Source organism: Microchirus variegatus, assembly GCF_963457635.1.
Source record: "Microchirus variegatus genome assembly, chromosome: 23".
NCBI classification, from domain to species: domain Eukaryota; kingdom Metazoa; phylum Chordata; class Actinopteri; order Pleuronectiformes; family Soleidae; genus Microchirus; species Microchirus variegatus.
The window spans coordinates 834,459-839,458 of NC_139824.1; positions in this window are offsets into that span (position 1 = coordinate 834,459).

A 5,000-nucleotide genomic window follows, 5' to 3' on the forward strand; every position below is an offset into this window, starting at 1 on the left:
AGCACCTTGTATTCCCAGGCGGTCTCCCATCCAAGTACTAACCAGGCCCGACCCTGCTTAGCTTCCGAGATCAGACGAGATCGGGCGTGTTCAGGGTGGTATGGCCGTAAGCTGAATAGTAGTCAACAAACACTCTATTTATGCTGATGCACTTTGACAGTGAGCTGACTTTGTTGCGAAAAAAGTCACTTTTTGCCCAAAAAGTATCTCTGAATGACTTGAAATTTTACACAGTAGTAGTCAACGTCGCCCTGAACAAGGATCCGTTGAAAATATTCACATATCTCTTAAGGAATAATTGAAATGAATTTTTTTTTTTTTTTTTTTTTTTTTTTTTTTTTTTTAACCTGTCCTGTCCAGTACCTTGGGCATGCACTATGGTTGACTGCATGTCTGTTGGTGTTGAACAGATTTTGCTGTTTGCAGGGCGAGTGATTACAGCGCTGTAATGCCCGTCCTGCTATTTATGTTTTTATTTATTAGGTTGTGTGGGAGGACCGGGCCAGACAGGGGGGGTGGGGGTGAGGGTGGGTAGACAGACAAGGGAGGTGTGAGAGAGATGGGGAGAAAGAGGGAGAGATAAGAGAGGGGGAGGGAGGGAGGGAGGGAGAGAGGGAGGGAAAGAGAGACACTAGATAGAAATTAGTAGCATAACACACTAAGGCAGTAATGACAACATTACAACATTAATAACACTGATATGCATTTGTATTACAGGACCATTAGAATTTGTTAACAACCACATATAGATAAGGTGATCTTGTCTATAACGGTTGTATCAGTTTATATTGGTTCTATCATGAACCAGAGTTTGTCTGTGTGTGTATCTGTATGTCTGTGTATTCGCGCATCCATATATATGTATGTGCGGAGGTTGTCACTTGGTGTGGTTGGGAATCGGTGGTGAAACTGCGTCGCCGCCCCCCAGCCCCCCGGAAGGAGACCGGCGGTAACCCAGGCACACGGGGCGTCCACCAGCCCCCCGGGCCCGGAGATACCCGCCACCGCCCGACCCAGGGCCAGCCGCGAGTCCACCCCGCACAGGACCAGGGCAGGGCGCCGCAGATCCGGCACCCCCCACGCGCAGAGCACGCCCCGAGGGGGCAGGAGACGACGGCACCACAAGCACAGACCAGCCCACCACACGCCGAGGCAGGTCCTGAGGCCCCAGGTCCCCACACCCGGGACCCACCCAGGCCCCCAGGGCAGCCCAGCCCATCACCAGGGACAGTAGAGCCTCCCCCAGAACGCCCCCCCAGGAGGCAGGCCGGAGCCCGCCACAGCTATCCCCGACGCCTACCCCGGAGCCAACCACATGACTTCCCCCCCAGAGGGGAGCCGGCAGAGGCTCATGTAGGGATCCCAGCCGGGGGCCCCCAAGGAACAGGAGGCAGCAGGGTCCCAGATCCGCCCCGGGCAAGCCCCCTCACGCAGGTATGGGTCAGAGGCCGTAAGACCTGTCACAGCGGACCCCACGCCCACCCGGCACAGGGACCCACCGTCCACCCAGGGCAGGGCGCCCAAAGTCAGCCCCCGCCGAGCGACCAGCCCGCCGCCCACCATCACCCTTCCCAGGAGTCATGGAGAGCCACGGCCAGGTCCCCCGGGGCTCCCCCCGACAGACCGACAGCCGACCCAACTACCCGCCGCAGCCGCCAGCGCCCCGGAGCTCCACAACCGCCCCCCAGCCCAAACCACCGACCCCAGCCCAGCCGGGAGGCGGGCGGGACACAGGTACCCGGGAGGCCCCCCCCACCCATCCCCCACCAGGATGTGGTGTGGTGTGTATGTATGTGTGCTGTGGGATGTGTGTATGGCGGATGTTGGTATCTAGTATGCATTAAAAATGTGGGGGGGAGGATGAGGTGACAACACCCCGCTGCTTGCTGACAGCGGGGTAGTCGATATGCCCCACCCCACCCCCAGGCCCTAGTGTCTAATATGCCATAAAATATTGGGGGAGAGCGGAGACCCCTGGAGGGGAAGATGGGGGATAGGCCCACTACTTGGTGGGCCCGTCCCCCAACCCCCCCGATGGTCTTCCTGTATCTCCCCCAATACCCTAGTTGTGTGTGTGAGAGTGATATACCAGATCTGGTGGGGGAGCACAGAGGGCAGGCAAGGTTGGCCACCCGGGCCGGCTGCTAGCTTCCTGACTAGCAGACCGTGTATCCCCGCCCACCCAGCCCCCCAGCCCAGCAGAGGCCAGTACGCTCAGACCGGGGCGACGCCGCAGCTCTCCACAGGCACCACCGGTGCGGCAGGGCCAGGTCCGCCCCCGCTCCCCCGGGGGGGGAAGCCAACAGTGAGCGCCGCACCCCGGACGCCGGCAGGACCCGTAGCCAGGTCAGCACGGCATCCGCCATGACAGTCCAGGCCCCCGCCCCACCCACCGCTCGGAGACAGCCCAGGCCGGGCCAGGCCCCCCCCCCCCCCCAGTCCCCGGGACCCCCCATGCCAGGAAGCCCACCCGCCTCTACCACCTTACCCGCCCAGGGGAAAAGAGACGCGTCGGTCCACCCCAGGGCAACGCCGGGGCGCCGCAGCTAGCGCCCCCCCCACCTCACTGGGGAGCGATTCCAGCGGGGCCCCCCCGCCACCTGCAGGGGCCAAGCCCACCCATAGGGGCCCAGCGAGCCCCAGCATACGGAGGCCTAGGGCCCCCCCCCACCCACGACGCAGGACAGTCCAGCCCACACCCGCAGCCCCGCCGGCCCCAACCCCCCCCCAGCGCCCCCCGCGCGAGGGCGGCAGCCGCCCAGCCACCCCCCCCCCCCAGTCCCCACGGGCCAGGCCCACAGCCACCGAGAGACAGCCGGAAAGCGGGACCACCAGACGCCAAAGGCCACCAAACAGCCCCAGTACCCCGGACCCCCGGCCCCCACCCCAGGAGGCCGGCCAGCAGAGACGCCAGCCCCCCACTGCCCTAAGTAATATAGTTAATTAAAGGTGCCCAGGTAGAATTGAAGTCGGCCAACTGTTTTTTAAGTGAGGCAGACATTCTCTCCATAGAGATGTGGTCAAGCAGAAGATTTCTATATTGGCTTATACTTATTGTTTGTTTGTTTTTCCAGTTTAAGAGGATTGTTTTCTTGGCGATGCTTAGGCTAGTAATTAGCATGCGTTCTTTTCCTGTTTCTATATTTATTTGACTTAAATGAAATGAATTTTTTTAAATGAGGAAACGATCCATTTGCCCTGATGCACTTTGCACATGTGGTGGTTGAAAAAGCTTACAGCACCTGGTATTCCCAGGCGGTCTCCCATCCAAGTACTAACCAGGCCCGACCCTGCTTAGCTTCCGAGATCAGACGAGATCGGGCGTGTTCAGGGTGGTATGGCCGTAAGCGGAATAGTAGTCAACAAACACTCTATTTATGCTGATGCACTTTGACAGTGAGCTGACTTTCTTGCGAAAAAACTCACTTTTTGCCCAAAAAGTATCTCTGAATGACTTGAAATTTTACACAGTAGTAGTCAACGTCGCCCTGAACAAGGATCCGTTGAAAATATTCACATATCTCTTAAGGAATAATTGAAATGATTTTTTTTAAATGAGGAAACGATCCATTTGCCCTGATGCACTTTGCACATGTGGTGGTTGAAAAAGCTTACAGCACCTTGTATTCCCAGGCGGTCTCCCATCCAAGTACTAACCAGGCCCGACCCTGCTTAGCTTCCGAGATCAGACGAGATCGGGCGTGTTCAGGGTGGTATGGCCGTAAGCTGATTAGTAGTCAACAAACACTCTATTTATGCTGATGCACTTTGACAGTGAGCTGACTTTGTTGCGAAAAAAGTCACTTTTTGCCCAAAAAGTATCTCTGAATGACTTGAAATTTTACACAGTAGTAGTCAACGTCGCCCTGAACAAGGATCCGTTGAAAATATTCACATATCTCTTAAGGAATAATTGAAATGAATTTTTTTAAATGAGGAAACGATCCATTTGCCCTGATGCACTTTGCACATGTGGTGGTTGAAAAAGCTTACAGCACCTGGTATTCCCAGGCGGTCTCCCATCCAAGTACTAACCAGGCCCGACCCTGCTTAGCTTCCGAGATCAGACGAGATCGGGCGTGTTCAGGGTGGTATGGCCGTAAGCTGAATAGTAGTCAACAAACACTCTATTTATGCTGATGCACTTTGACAGTGAGCTGACTTTGTTGCGAAAAAAGTCACTTTTTGCCCAAAAAGTATCTCTGAATGACTTGAAATTTTACACAGTAGTAGTCAACGTCGCCCTGAACAAGGATCCGTTGAAAATATTCACATATCTCTTAAGGAATAATTGAAATGAATTTTTTTAAATGAGGAAACGATCCATTTGCCCTGATGCACTTTGCACATGTGGTGGTTGAAAAAGCTTACAGCACCTGGTATTCCCAGGCGGTCTCCCATCCAAGTACTAACCAGGCCCGACCCTGCTTAGCTTCCGAGATCAGACGAGATCGGGCGTGTTCAGGGTGGTATGGCCGTAAGCGGAATAGTAGTCAACAAACACTCTATTTATGCTGATGCACTTTGACAGTGAGCTGACTTTGTTGCGAAAAAAGTCACTTTTTGCCCAAAAAGTATCTCTGAATGACTTGAAATTTTACACAGTAGTAGTCAACGTCGCCCTGAACAAGGATCCGTTGAAAATATTCACATATCTCTTAAGGAATAATTGAAATGATTTTTTTAAATGAGGAAACGATCCATTTGCCCTGATGCACTTTGCACGTGGTGGTTGAAAAAGCTTACAGCACCTGGTATTCCCAGGCGGTCTCCGATCCAAGTACTAACCAGGCCCGACCCTGCTTAGCTTCCGAGATCAGACGAGATCGGGCGTGTTCAGGGTGGTATGGCCGTAAGCTGAATAGTAGTCAACAAACACTCTATTTATGCTGATGCACTTTGACAGTGAGCTGACTTTCTTGCGAAAAAACTCACTTTTTGCCCAAAAAGTATCTCTGAATGACTTGAAATTTTACACAGTAGTAGTCAACGTCGCCCTG